The sequence below is a fragment of the Mastigoproctus giganteus genome, chromosome 1, assembly GCF_048544385.1.
Source record: "Mastigoproctus giganteus isolate SK-2022 chromosome 1, ASM4854438v1, whole genome shotgun sequence".
NCBI lineage: Eukaryota > Metazoa > Arthropoda > Arachnida > Uropygi > Thelyphonidae > Mastigoproctus > Mastigoproctus giganteus.
The window spans coordinates 158,798,356-158,814,802 of record NC_143575.1 but is presented as its reverse complement, the minus strand read 5'-3'; the positions used below and the strand labels follow the sequence as shown (position 1 = coordinate 158,814,802).

The 16,447-nt window shown below is 37.4% G+C and overlaps 1 protein-coding gene across 2 annotated transcripts in view; it reads left to right on the top strand.

The window, feature by feature from the left end:
• The window catches only part of LOC150091211 (hemocytin-like), a 1,750,539-nt gene that overhangs the window by 513,694 nt on the left and 1,220,398 nt on the right, over window positions 1-16,447 (top strand). The window lies entirely within an intron of this gene.

Sequence of the window (16,447 nt, the reverse complement as noted above, 5' to 3'; positions counted from 1 at the left end):
CACAGGACTTGAGAAAAAGTTTGCAGTTTGGGAAGTCTAGGTCTTTCATACGGGCCCCTGAAACAAATGATAATAAAGGAGAAATATCATCATGAGCTATATCTACTAATTTTTGTTCTTTCAAGAAATATCTGCTCATTTTGAAAGTTGGAGCTGATAAATTGAAAAATAAAGCAAACCATTGCAGTTCAGCAGCTAACATTATGAAGAAATTGGGTAGAATATTAGCATTAGCATTAGTAGAGGCATTTGATGCAAGAAAGCAAGCTTATGCAGCATCAGCCAAAAAAAAAAAAAAAAAAACCCACTTCCACTTCACCCCTCTGTTCGTTCAAAATACCTGTCCAGCTGAGCCTTAAACTTATTTAGGCTATCAACCTCCACCACAAGGGATGGAAGTCTGTTCCACCAACCAACCACCCGCTGGCTAAAGGCAAATTTCCGCACGTCTATCCTACATCTGTCTTTCCTCAATTTGAATTCATGCCCTCTCAGGTGATTTTTCTGAGCTAGAGGAAGAATCCCATCAGCATTGAGCATGCTTAAACCATTCAAGGCTGTATACACCTCTATCAGATCACCTCGCTGGTGCCTAGTCTCCAGACACTGTAATTTGCAAAACTTAAGCCTTTCTTCGTAAGAGCACCCCTTTGTTCCATTCACTAATCTTGTTGCCCTTCTCTGTACTCGTTCCAGCAGCTCTACATCCTTCTTGAAATGAGGCCTCCAGATCTGTATACAGTACTCTAGGTGTGGCCTGACCATCGCCTTATACAATGGAATAATCACCTCCTATGATATGATAAGAGAGCTACAAGTTGTATAGACAAAGTATTTTTTTTTATTTATTTTTTTTTTTTTTATATAATGTAGAAAATGCCTAATTTTATATATCTTTTGGCCTTTACTAATACTAATTTTACACTGGTAGGAAATTATGCAAATATGTAGATCCTGAGAGAACTTCTATGAGAAGTCCAGCAGTTGTAGTAGTAGTAGTAGTAGTAGTAGTAGTGACACCTGATGCAAGAAAGCAAGTGTAGGAGCTTATGCAGCATCAGCCAAAAAAAAAAAAAAAAAAAAAATCACACCATACCCTCCAATTGCCTGTCCAGTTCCTCCTTAAATTTATTTAACCTATCAACTTCCACAACGACAGATGGAAGTTTGTTCCAGCAATTAACCACCCGCTGGCTATAGGCAAATTTCCGCACATCTATTCTACATCTATCCTTTCTTAATTTGAACTTATGTCCCCGTAGGTTCGTATTCTGAACAAGTGGGAGGATCCCATCAGAATTCAGCGTGCTCAACCCATTCAAGGCCTTATAGACCTCAATCAGATCACCGCGCAGGTGCCTAGTCTCCAGCCACTGCAATTTGCAGAACTTAGCCTCTCTTGGTAAGAGGATCCCTTCATTCCCCTCACCAATCGTGTTGCTCTTCTCTGTACACGCTCAAGCAAATCTACATCCTTCCTAAAATGAGGCCTCCAGACCTGTACGCAGTACTCAAGGCGTGGCCTGACCATTGCCTTATACAGAGGGACAATCACCTCCTTTTCCCTGCTAGCAAAATTCCTATATATCATTGACAAAACCCCATGACCTGCCCTAGCAGCCTGTCTACATTGCTCAGAAAACTTCATATCTGACTGCACAATTACTCCCAGGTCTTTTTCATTTTCTACCACCTTAAGTGTAGTACCACACAGTTGGTACGTTTCTCTGGGGTTACTTCTACCCATATGCAGTACTTTGCATTTGTCAAGGTTAAACTTCAGTTGCCACTTCTTAGCCCATCTGCCCAAATTATCTAGATCCTGTTGCAGTAGCACACTGCCATTACTGTCATTAACAACCCTGCCAACCTTCGTGTCATCTGCAAACTTCGACATTAAGCCTGATATACCTTATCAATATCATTGATAAATATACAAAACAACAGTGGACCCAACACCGAACCCTGTGGGACTCCACTAATAACATTAGTCCACGAAGAGCAGCACCCATTGATTACCACCCTCTGTCTTCTCCCACTTAACCATCCTTTTATCCATTGTAGCAGCTTACCCTTAATACCATTCTGCTCCAATTTGTACAGTAGTCTTCCATGCGCAACAGTGTCAAAAGCTTTCCTGAAATCCAAGTATATGATATCAAAATTATTTTTTGCATCCAGTTCCTTTGTGACCACATCATAATAACCAATCAAATTTGTCAGACAAGACTTTCCCTTAACAAACCCATGCTGTGTCTGAATTATTGCTGCAGTCTTGTCTAGATGATCCTGCAATGCATCTTTAAACCAGTGACTCCATTATTTTACCCGGAACAGAAGTTAAACTAACTGGTCTGTAATTATTCGTGTCACCCTTCGAACCTCCTTTGTGAATTGGGGATACATTTGCACATCTCCAGTCCGTGGGAACCTCCCCTGAATCCAAGGATGCTCTCATAATTATGGCTAAGGGTTTGCTTAGTTGCTTTGCCGCCTCCTTTAATATAACTGGATAGATCCCATCCGCCCCAGGTGCCTTTCTTATGTTTAACTTCAACAATTTCTCCTCCACTTTGCTCTCAGTTATTACAAAATCATTAAGCACACTGCTACAATTTGATAACCTTCTTCCATTTTCAAACTGTAATGATTCCTCACGTGTGAATGTAGATGCAAAATACTCATTCAGTTTGTTTGCTATCTGAGCAGGATCATCAACAGTCGAACCATCGATGTCAAGTGGACCAATCATATTCAGCCCCTTCCTTTTAGAGTTTATATAAGTAAAGAAATCCTTGCTGTTTTTCTTAGCATCTTTTGCCAAAGATTTCTTGTAATCCGCCTTTGCCTGCCAAACCTCCTTTGTGACCTGATTACAGACTAGCTTATATCTGCTACAGGCTTCTGCGTCGCCTGATAATTTATATGCATCCCATGCATTTTTCTTCTCTGTCACGAGTCTCATTAGTTCATTTGATAACCATTTGGGCCTAAACCTTGAACAATATTTCTTCATCGGTATGAAAAGTCTAGTAGCTTCCACGATTAATTCCTTGAATGCTTCCCACTTAGAATTTACTGTTTGTAACATCGTCAGTCGATCCCACTGTACAGAATTTAAAAACTGTCTGAGACCACTGTACTCCCCTTTACGGAAGCAAAAACTCTTTCCTTTACCCCTGACGGTAGTTACCTCTTTGAGTAAATCCCACTTCAGCACACTGTGATCACTGCCACCTAGTGGTTCCTTTATCTGCAAATTCTTAATACACGAATGATCACTGCTGATAACCAGATCAAGAGTATTACTTTCTCTGGTTGCCTCTCGAACATGCTGCTGCAGAAAACAATCATCCAATAAATCCACAAAAGTCTGACTAGTGTGTGAGTGACCAACCCACAAGTTCCAGTCAATATCTGGGAAGTTAAAATCCCCCATTATAAGACATTCTGATTTACTGGCCCACTCTATTTCTCTGTACAATTGTTCATTGTACTCATTCGAGTCATTAGGCCTATAACACACTCCTACTCTTATCTTTGCTTTTGCAGTGCTTATGTCACACCAAACTGACTCAACAGTGCACTGTCCATCTATATCAACTGGATGCACTTCTTTTGATTGTATGTTTTTCTTAATTAACAGCATAACACCTCCTCCCTTTCTGTCCTGTCTATCCTTTCTGTACACATTGTACTCCCCAAATTCCAGTTCTGCATTCCTTATATCTTTGTGACACCACGTCTCTGCTATCCCAACAATATCCACCTTTGATGTCTTGACCAACACTTCAAATTCATCAAATTTATTTACTATACTTCTAGCATTGGTATACATGCAAGCATACATGCTCCTATGCCTATTCCTTGTTACCCTAACACATCCCATATACCCAACTATTCCAGGATGACTGCCATCCGTCCCTGAAACCCCCAACACCCCTCGCTCCAGGTCGCTTCTTATTCTAATAGAAGTTGTGCAAGAATCACCTTCACCTCTGCCTGCGGTTACTGTTAAACTATTAGTCTTTGTATCCCCCCAAGCTAGCAGTTTTCCGACCCACCTAACACTGCCTCGATAGCATCAGCAAATATTCTTGCACCCTTTCTATTTAAGTGTATCCCATCCCTGTAGAAGCAATCTCTCCTGTTAACAAGTACAGTCCAGGCTGAAAAAAATTCTACCCCTTGAGCCTTGCACAATCTTTCCAGGGCCGAATTGATCGACAAGGCTCTCATCATATACTCCCTCCTATCGTGTCTGGGCAGAATTGCAGACACTTTCAAGTTCAACCCTAATTCTCGGCTTTTTTTCAACAGTGACCTGTACTTGTTGAGTAATTCTGCCGGTCTCCTACTCTTAATATCATTAGTGCCAACGTGTACAACTATATCACCTTTTGTGCCCTTGAAAGATGATATCCGCTCTACAACGTCATCAACCTTTGCCCCTGGCAGACATACCCTGGTCCTGTTCCACCTATCCTTTTTACATAGCATGTTCCCCGTTTCCCTGACAATAGAGTCACCAACAACTAATAGTTCCTGTGGGACCAGCGCATTCTGCCTTGGGGGTTGCCGCTGTGTTGCGTGATGACCAAGTGCAAGCTCTGGCGTTGATGTGGGCAGCTGAGAGCTTGATGGGCCCCTCAATTTATTTCCTTCGAGGGCATCCACCCTGTCCTTCAAACTCTCATATAGGCCCATAACAACGCTGAGTTGTCGCCTGATTTCCTTACACTCCTTACATCGCGCACACACAAAGACATCCCCCATGGCAATATCATGTTCCGTTCCAGAGAGTTCGGCAAACATTTCACAAGTTGCACATTTTTTTAGGCTGTGACGCGTTGGAGAATCGCCCCCCTCAGTTCTCCCCCGAGTCACAACACTCCTGCCACTTTGTGCCCGTTGCTTTGCTGCTCTAGTTCGGGGCATGGTAGTTTAAATTAATAAAATCAATAAATTAAATGTCAGTAGTATTTGAATAGAAACTATGAAATAGAAACAGTGAAGCATATTACTATATAATTATGCGTTAGAGCTACCTCAATTAAAAAATTTGAATTCCCTACAAAAACTTTGAATTCCCTATATACAAAAACAATGGCTACAAAAATCGAACAAAAATAACGGTTTTACCTATTGTAAGTAAAATCCACAAAACTCTTTATCTAAATTAAAATAAAAAATAACCAGCGTAACTATAACTATATGACTACGTATTAAGTACAATATAAAACAACAATCATGTAAATAAAAGGCAAACACTTATCGTTTTTGCGGAGCCTGTAACTGTCAGCTGTAACTTTTAAATAGAGTCAGCGCCCTTATTTACTGAGAGTGTCAGTAATGTGCAAGCCACATGCTAATGTAATCTGTTATTACATTTGCCACAGCACCCACACAAGCTAGACAGAGTTCTTAAGGAGTCATTAGAGAACAATTAACAGAGGCATCTTCTGCCTTTGTTCTTCTTGATGAACTGTGTATTGGCGGCTTCAGAGTGAACTTGTCTTGCTGTTTATCCCTAATTATAAATGTATCTGAAGTAATCATCAATGTATCAACAGCTACAAATTGATCCATAATAGTGCCACAGAAAAGGTTATGCTGGCAAAGGCAGATGATGAGAAATTGCTGACAAAGAGAGCACAGAGGGGTGTGGGGGGGGGGAGAATAAGGAATTCTTCACATATATAAATGCAAAGAAGAGAAGAACAAACTGGATCGGACCCTTATGTAATGGACGTGGGCTAGTATTAGATACAGAGTGGACTCTTGCTCAATTCATCCCAGCACCCTCACTTTCAGAACATGAAACTAACATGGCGATCTGTGGCCATCAAAACTCACTGAGTAATAACGTGCATGCCCAACGCTAATAAAGTTGCTAACACGTGGTTGTTTCTATGTCTCGATTTCTAGTGTTCGTTGAATGTAGAAATTTTGTTTTAAGTAGTCTTTTTTTACCATTGTTATAATTATTTGTGTATTTATTTTTCTATTATTATAATTATTTGCTGTCATGCACAGAAATAAGTGTTTTGTGTGCAATAAATGTGGCTGCGATTGTACTCATTTCCAAAAGAACATTTAAGGTAATTTATCGGAATCCATAGAACCAGGAAATGTTTAATGAAATGTAAAAAAAAAAAAAAAAATTAAAAATAAAGTGAATAGCTAATTAATAATGTGGTTGCTACTTTCTTTTGAGTTCTAGTGTTCATTTAGTGTAGCAATTTTGTTTTACATAGCTTTTTTTTTTTTTTTTTTACTATTATTATTATCTGCTGACATCATGCACAGAAATAAGTGTTTCGTGTGCGATAAATCTGGAGTTCCATTGTACCGATTTCCGAAAGAACATTTAAGATAATTTTTCAGAATTGATTGAACCTGGAAATGTTTAAAAAAAAAAAAAAAAAAAATACTGAATAGCTAATTAATAACTAATTCATAACTTATTACACTAATTTATATGAATAGTGTATTGATTGAAGTAATAGTTTATGAAATAATTAAATTATTCCATAAAAAAAACTTCATGAAATATGTCATAACATCTTTACTGTTTCTGAAATCAAGTTAAGTCAGCCAGAGTCTCACTGACAAAGTGAAAGAGTTATAATTGCCCAGGTATTGTGAGGATATGGATATTTATGATTAAAATGTATTGGCATATGTCTCAGGTTACCTATTTTAAAGATCACCTATTATAAAGAAATATTTTAAAGATCAATAATTGTGAAACATGTAAAGATTTACTATTAGGCCCAAAAGATCATGATATGGACAAATTTTTGTATTAATGTTAATGTGAGAGAGAGAGAGTATGGATTAAAATGGCCATCAAAGGAATTATTGAATACAGTGAGAAGCGTATCAGAAATTTTGCTTTTCTGAAGTGTATTTGTTATTTCATAAGGAAAAAGTTCTACAAAAACTTTATGGTAAAACAAGTTTTATTGACTTAGTGTGGTTTGGGAACCCGAAGTACCAAGCACATGTGCAAAAAGTTCTTATTCAGTCTATCTTGTAAATTATGGAAAAATGAAAAGTGAAAAATATGAATTTGGCTTGTCTGTCCAGTCAAGCATGAAACTCCCTTTAAAAACTATTGAAACATGTTAAACATGTGTAACTGGGAAATGTTAAGCATGTGCTGTGAAAGATAGAGGGGAAAATTATGATTTAGTTTTTCTGGGGAAAACTGTGTGATGATTTCTCTTTTTTAGAGATTACTTGTATCACAGCAATATTAATTGATCAATACTGGATTAACTGTCCATTCTGAATTACATATACCTTAATGATAAATAATATATAGCTCCATTATTCAGTTTGAATTCTATTGTCTGATGAATTCCACACTGCTGAAGTATTTGCCAAACATTTGTCAAGGATTGAGACTATTGATATGGAGCCTTTGGTTTCATTTCCTGGTTGAGATCTGTTGATCAATGAGGATGACCAAAACTCAGCATTGAAGAATATGAAAATGACAATAGAAAAGACCCAGGTGACTCACCAACCGTATTTTGGAAAAAGTCCGTCACTACTCTTAATCTTCATATTTGCAACTTATATCTGAGATTCGGCATTTACCCAAAGCATTTCAATCAGGTTAACATACTTCTGGTATTCAAAAAAAGGTGACCTGGTGGTCTGTATAAGATTTCAGACTATTCCCCAGCAAAAAAAGCCTTTCTAAACTATTTGACGCAGTTGTGCATACACAACTTTTAAATTTTTTCAAGGCTTACATATCAAAATCAATATGGCTTTGGTCGTGGAAAGTCAGCATGTGTATGTAAGTTTTCTCTGGGAGTCCTATTAGTGTTATCTAGGATCAAATTGCTGTTGTGGCTAACGAGCAGTATAATACAATGTTCCAACAGTGTCATCATCCACCAAGTGAAGCCTGAACCATTTATCCAACTCTGTGTATATGTATGTGTGTTTTCTGTGAACATATTGCTGCTAGGTTCTTGTGTAGGGTTACATTGCTCTTGTGTCTGAGAAGCTATATAATTAGCATTAGCATTAGTAGAGGTATATGATGCAAGAAATCGAGCTTATGCAACATCAGCCAAAAAAAAAAAAAAAAGCACTTCCATTCCGTTTGTTCGAAATACCTGTCCAGCTGAGCCTTAAATTTATTTAGGCTATCAACTTCCATAATAAGGGATGGAAGTCTGTTCCACCAACCAATACCAGCTGGCTAAAGGCAAATTTCCGCACATCTATCCTACATCTGTCTTTCCTCAGTCCGAATTTATGCCCTCTCAGGTGTTTATTCTGGGAACATTGCGTATAATGCAATGTTCCCAGTGTCATTAACAAGGGTGACTCCATAGCCAGGTGGGAAGAAGCAGCAGTGCATAGCACACACTTCTTGATTAGACCGGGGTTCGAGCCCGTCACCACCAAATACGGAGGATGCGGAAAGGTCAGGGAATGACCACTGCATATCCCAGAGCAATATGGCCTTAGTTGCTAATGCTCCTAAAAAAAAACAAATAACAAGCAAACAAATAGTCATTAACAATCAAGTGAAGTCAACTTTTTATCCAACTCAGTGTATATGTTTGTGTGTGTTCTCTAGGAACCCTATTGCTGTTAGGTTGGGTCACATTACTCTTTGGAGTCTGAGGAGCTATGCAATGTTTCCACATTGTCATTAACAATCAAGTGAAATCTGAACCTTTTATTCAACTCCGTGTATATGTATGTATGTGTTCTATGGGAGCCCTATTGCTGTCATGAAGGATCACATTGCTCTTGTGGCTCAGGAGCCATATAATGCATTGTTACCACAGTCTAATTATCAATTAAGTGAAGTCTGAACCATTTATCTAACTCAGTGTATTTGTATATATCTGTTCTCTGTTTACTTATTGCTGCTAGGCTGTTATGTAGAGTTATATTTCTCTTGAGGCTGAGGCTGTATAATGCAATGTTCCCATAGTGCCATCATCTACAAGTGATTTCTAAACCTTTTATCCCACTCAGTGCAATACTTCACAAAATATGTGATGTCACCTCTACAGATTATGAAATCAATGATTGGATTATGGACCGGGACACGATGCTTTATTATTTAGTAGTATTGTTGTTCTTACATTATTACTGATTGGGTGGATCTACCCTGCGACGGGTATTACTACCAAGTGCACAGGGTGGCTGTAATGTGTCGTGTTACTGTAGATCCAGGAACTCTGACTATCCTACAGTTATTTGGGATTGCAACTTTCTGGAATTCCTTGTATATGTTCTCTGGGAGACCTAGTGCTGCTAGGGTCTTTGGCACCATACAATTAACATTATACACTAAGTTTGGCTATTATGTTCTGGCTCTTCAAGTAATGTGATATCTTCTTGGTTATGCAGCTGGTCATAAGCTTGTATATTGTTGGGATACAACGGATAGGCCTGTCTGGATTCTGTTGGGTCTCTGTGGGGTTATTATTTTTATTATTAATTAAATTAATTTTGTTTCTTATACTGGGCATATAAGTCTTTAGTCTTGCTTTTAATTTTATGAATTAAATCAGCATGCTCTTTTTATATCTATTACAGGACATTTATATCTATTACAGGACATGTGAAGATATTACTAATTCAATTTGCATTGGACTACACATAATTCAAATATCTTTCATATGAAATGAGAAAATTCATAAATAAAAAGAATTTCAATTATATAGTGTTTTTTTTTTTTTTTTTGTTATTGTAATGCTAATTCAAATAATGATCTAAATGAAAGAACGCTAAATTCCTTTTGTTAAAGAAAATAACTAACTCAGCAAAAAAACAGTCAAAATGTATTATTATCTTCCAAATTTTTCATTCATTCCAGATCCTTTATATTTCTGTGAAGTGTATAAAAAAAAAAAATATATTTATTAGTGGCTCTGGTTAACAGGGAAATGATGCAGTGTTCATTGGATGCCAGACATAAAACAATAAATAAATAAATAAATAAAGGAAAAGAATTAAATAAAAATTAGAACCGAAGTTAAAAGCAATTCAATTCATTACATAGAAACCTAAAACAACAGTTGAGATCAGTCAAAATGACAGCTGTAAATTTAGGGAGTTAAGGTCAGAAAAGTAATATTTAAAAATATAATGGCCAGACATTGCCTAAAATGCAGCCTAAAAGGATATTAAAATGACAGTGATGTGTGCCATTTGCAATAAACATTAATAAATACAGAATTTCATGTAAACACTACTGGATTGAGGTGAGTGAAAATAAAAAGGTTTCAATAGAGTGAGACAGGCGTACTGGCATTGTACTCACAGAATTGTACTGAAAGCTGCTATAATTAGCCACCTGATTATTTACACCCAGTAGTGTAAATAAAAAATCTGTATTTATTAATGTCTATTGCAAATGGCATCGTAACCTCCTCCTCCTCCTCCTCCTCCTCCTAAGCTACATTATGGATGTTTGGCCATGACTTGTAAAAATATTAAACTTGATTAATAATTAAATAATTTTATTTAGGTGAAAATAAGTAAATATCTATATTTAACCAGAGAAATGAATTGAAAGTATAATTTGGGAGGAAAAGAGGGGGGAAAGAAAATACCAGGGGAGGAAAATGTGGGATTCGAACTGCGGAAAGAGAAAATGGCGGGATTTCATGTTACCACACGGCTACTATAACCGTTTACATATTATTGCCGAAACCTTTACTTATGTTATGGTTTGCTAATTGTCTGCCGTTCTTATTTTTGGATTGGAGTAACAATAAATTATGAAAATTATATACTAATAATCTACAAATTGATATATTGTCCAACGCAATAACAAAACTTTAGAAAATACTCTAAGAACATTGCTAACTTCTTCACAATGTTCTGGCCTGTTTCTATGCTCTGAAAGTGGAGCCTCCACTGTCTGTGCCATTTTAACATGTAGCTGGAATTGCCATTGTCGTCTATGGGAGTGTCCGCTCTGTATGAGCAACTTCAGCTGGGGTATCTAATACCCCAGCTGAAGTTTCAGATGAACTCAACAGTTATTTTGCATTGATATTTACTATATAATATCGGTGTGGATACACCATAGTTAACCCATAAATTCGAACTATGTAAGTAGTGTAAAAGGCATCATTTTAATTGTATCTCATATTGTGGGTGCCTTCACAACGAGATAGCTTTATTGCATTACTTCAAATAAATAATGCTTCTCTAATAGAGAAGACTACTGTTATTTATTTTCAGAGGATACCACCACCCAGACAATTGTTTCGAGGCTATTGGGCTTCATCATCAGTGGGCGGGCAGGTATCCTGGTAATGGATACCTATAAGCCATCACAGTTGCTAAGTTATATCCACAATATGAGAGATGCCAAAGGGTGTGGTAATAATGTATTTGAAATACGAATTGCACAAGGCATAATGGCACCTCCGTAGCTAGGTGGGAAGGAGCAGCAGTGCGTAGCACACGCTTCTTGATTAGACCGGGGTTCGAGCCCGTCACCACCAAATATGGAGGATGCGGAAAGGTCAGGGAATGATCACCGCATATCCCGGAGCAATATGGCCTTAGTTGCTAATGCTCCTAAAAACCAAATAACAAACAAACAAACAAACAAGGCATAATCCTTATGGGTTTTGGTAATTAATTATATATCGGTGTAGATACACCATAATTAACCCATAAATTTGAACTACGTAAGTAGAGTAAAAGGCATCATTTTAATTGTATCTCATATTGTGGGTGCCTTCATGAGATACAATTAAAATGATGCCTTTTACACTACTTACGTAGTCAAAATTTATGGGTTAACTATGGTGTATCTACACCGATATTATATAGTTAATTACCAAAACCCATAAGGATTATGCCTTGTGCATTTCGTATTTCAAATAAATTGATATTTACAGAAGAAAAACCTTTACATCAATGAGAAATTATGGGAGTGAAGTTGAAAAAAATATAATTAATGATGTTGAAATTTCTCATGTTTATTTAATGAAAAAACTTTCGAGCCTACGGGTCAGCAAGGCTCCTGGGGTTGATGGCATATACCCTATAATCTTAAGGGTGGCAGCAAGTTAGTGCATTGAATCATTGAGGCTAATTATGAGAACATCACTTGACTCAGGAGTGATTCTGTTGGATTGGAAAAGTGCCAATGTGTCTCCATTACATAAGAGCGATTCTAGGAGTGAAGTGGGAATGGGAAATTACCGGCTGGTAATCTAACTTCAGTAGTAGTAGGGAAAATCATGGAGACAATGATCAAATGGTGGAATTCAGGATCATTTAGATAGAAATGGAATTCTGAAGGATACTCAGCATGGTTTTGTGTATATTTCAGCATGGTTTTATGTAAGGGAAAATCATGTTTAACTAATCTGGTTAACTATTTTGACAGAGTCACTCAAGAGCTGGACTTGGGGAATAATTTTAACATTATTTATTTGGATTTCAGCAAAGCATTTGACTCAGTCAGACTAGAGCAGTTACTTTATAAACTGGAACAGGTTGTAATCACACGGAAGAAGCCATCCAGCTATCCTTAGATGGATGGCTTCTTCCATGTGATTCCTTCAATGTCTAAATTTGCAGATGATTGTAGAGTAGTTAATGATCACTGCCAAGCACAGCTTCTTCAAAGATGGTCAGAAAAATGGCAGCAATGCTTTTATCCAACAAAGTGTAAAGTATTCCACCTAGGGAACAGTAAACCCAAAATAACTTATACACTTGGCAGAGTTGAACTACAGCCGGTAGTGGAGGAATGGGACTTGGGCATTACGATACGTCAGACATGAAGTTCTCCATGTATTGTAGACATGGAGAACTTCATGTCCAAGCATTGTAGATTGGTTGCAAGGAAGGCCCATGGTGTCCTAAAGATGATTTATTGAACGTTTGCTTATAGAGATAAGGTGTCATTATCCCATTATATATATGGCTGTTGTTAGACCACACTTGGAATACTGTGTTCAAGTATGGAGACTGTACTTAAAGAAAGACATTGAGCTTCTTTAAAGGGTTCAAAGATGGGTAACTCACCTGGTGAGATTGGCAAAAGGGCTTCCATATGAGGAAAGACTTCAAGTATGTGGATTGCAGAGCTTGGAAAATAGGCACCTTAGAGGAGACTTGATTGAGGTGTTTAAGGCTCTGAGAGGCATAAGTAAAATGAACGAGGATGAAATTTTTATGCTTATAAATGATTCTAGAACTAGAGGCTATAATTTCAAGTTATGGGGGGGGGGGTAGATGTTTAGACTGGATTGCCAGAGTTTTATTTTAGCCAGTGAATTACTGGAATAAGTTACCTATATGGCTGGTAGAGGCTGACAGTTTGGGGAAATTCAAAGGTCAGCTGAACCTACGGGAGGAGGGAAATGGATAGGTTTGTCTGTTTCCCTTTCTCTTATTAATTATTATTTTTAAAATTTTCTTCTTATTATTGTTATTTTATTATTATTTTATTTATTTATTTTTTTTTTTGGCTGGTGCAGCATTAGCCATAGGCTTCCTTGCACCATGTGGCCATTGCTAATACTAATATTAATACTAACAATTAAAAAAAAAATAAAACAGGAAACAGTAGGTAATTATAAAAACTGTGACTGACTAAGATATCTGTATTCCCTACAACAGGGAAACTTATTAAAGTCAGCATATAATGATTGGGCACCAAACACAATAGCCAGTGTTGGAGATGGAAAACAGTCTTCTAGCCCTTTTCAGTCTAATTTCCATCCCATGTGACATCTTAAAATTTCTCTATTTTTTATCAATTTGATTATCCTGTGATTACCTTACTAAAATCTTCCATACACAAAAGGGTTATGCAATACTAATGTAACCATCAACCGGTGCAATACCACCACTTTGCTTATTGAAGGCTTGAAGTGGTGGAACCCATGTTTAGTCTCTAGAGCTAAGTTCCGGTCAACCCTTCCCTATCTCTTCCATCATGCAGTATGATTGATGACTTTTGAGGCTCATCGTGGCGAGATCCAATATTCCTTACATTTCGAAGGTACAGCTCTAAAACAGTGTTCGCAGGCCGGCCGCTAGTTAGTACACCAGATCGAACCTATTGGTAACTCTCTAGGAGGCTTCCGGATCAGCTAGTGTATAATCTTGCTACCTCTACTCTGCCAGATAGTGACTGGAGGGAGTCCGAGTAGTGTGTATGCGGGGAGCATTGTCAAGGCAACATTATGTCAAGGATCTGGGTATATTCTTACCATGTGTACGCCATATCCAAAAATTTAATTACTTCATACAGCATGTCCCACTCTCTTTTTCTTACTATTGAATACACCATGAATTGTCAAACTAATAGAGCAAGCTTATCTGCGAAAATATCTAAACCTCCCAAGCACTTCCTAATTCATTTTACAAATATACGTGGTCTCAATTCTAATCTCAACGATGTCCATTTCCACTTGCAGTCTGCCAAACCCCATGTACTTTTTCTGAAAGAATCTCAGTTATCGGTTGATTCAACTACTACTCATCTCAGATGCCCAAATTATTCGCTGTATGATTCCTTTCGCCTCAAAGGTGGTACTTGTGCATATGTCCGTTCTGATATTCCCTGTCAGAGATTTGGCAATTTGGAATCTCCTCTCTTTGATCTTCTCTGGCTTAAAATCTCTCTACCTCATTGTGTCAAATTCATCTGTGTCTCTACCATTCTCCCAACTCCACTAATCACTTGGAACTCTTTGACTTCCCCTCTTTGCAACTTGACTTTCTCCAGTCCAACTTTCCTAACAGTGAGGTAATTTTCCTTGGTGATTTTAATGTTCACAACTCCAGCTGACTTTCGTTTTCTAGTCACACCGACCCAGTGTGACTAGAAAGTCACACTGGGTCGAATCTTGATGCTAAGAAAGCTCCAGGTCCCGATGGTAGTTCTCCACTTGTTCTCAAAACCCGTGCTCCTGAACTTACTCCTATTCTTTGCCGTCTTTTTTCACTTTCTTATTCCAAAGGTGTTTTTCCTTCTGCTTGGAAATTTACTCATATCCAGCCAGTTCCTAAAAAGGGTGACAAATCCCTCCCATCCAATTATTGTCCCATTGCAATTACTTCTACTCTTTCTAAAGTAATGGAGAAATCAATTAACCGCCAACTATGGAGAAAATTTTTTTCAGATTCTTGTTGCCAGTTAATTTCACTTCCACAATATGCTCCCTGATTATCCTGTTAGTTGTGTTTCTTATCTCTGGAAAATTAATATAAATTGTGCATGGTTAGGGTTATTGCTAGGGATTTGAAGTTCTTAACTATGTTAATAAATTTCTTAGGGTATGTGTTTGAAAAGTAAGTTTTTTTCTGTTTTTTTTTATGGTGGATAGGTGCCTAACTAAGGTTATCTGGCAACCATATCTCAAGACTCTGAGGGTTGTGCCCTTTATAATCCCAGTTTTGGGGGTTATGCACTTTATAATCCCCTAAACCACTATCATAAAAAAAGCACAACACTTTACAGAATGGACCACACAAAACTGAGAAATTTTATTAAAATAAATTTTCTCAATAACCCTAACCATGCACAATTTATATTCATTTTCCAGGGATAGGAAACACAGTTAACAGAATAATCATTCAGCATATTATGGAAGTGAAATTAACTGGTAACAAGAACTGAGAGATTTTTTATTAATAAAATCTCTCAGTTCTGCTTCCAGAAAGATGACACATTGGTGAACTTTTACACTGATACAGTATTTGCCAGTGTTCCCTCATCCTGAAGTGGCTAACATCCTCCTAAATAATATTCTACAACCCACAAGCAATAATGATTTCAAAGAAGTCTTGGAACTGAGAAAAATAAGGATATCTTGCCTGTTTCTAATTAGTGAGTAGCTGTGTGAACAAAAAAAGGCCCCATCTCCCTATTGCTGCTTCTTGCAACATGTTTTTATCAGATTTTGAGCAGACAGTAGTTGCCTCTCAAAAAAAACTATGTCCTGGAATTTTTGGTGTTTTTTGCAATGAAAAGGAACTGTCTTCTTTCTGGTCATCTTATAATAACATAAAATGAAAGAGAGAGTATAGAATGTTTCATCAAAACTAACAAAAACAAAACCCTGAACTTCCTGGATGTTAACATCCTTTCCAACAATAGATTAAGTACATCAGTGCGCAGGAAAAATAATGGTGATTATTTACCATTAGGTTGGAAACACCATTTCCAACCTAAATTATTTTTCTGATCACCTGCTCCTTTGAAAAAACTGGAGTTATTAAAGTCTTAGCAAAGACTTGAGAATATATTCTCACCAGATACCTGAGTTAGGAACTAACCACCATGGGGGGGGGGACACCCATAATTATACAACAAATACTCTAAGAAAATCATTAACAGAGATATGATATTAATAGCAGAGTGCGAAACTATTAGTCTTCTCCCTAACAATAACCCTACCCAACTACAATTTATATG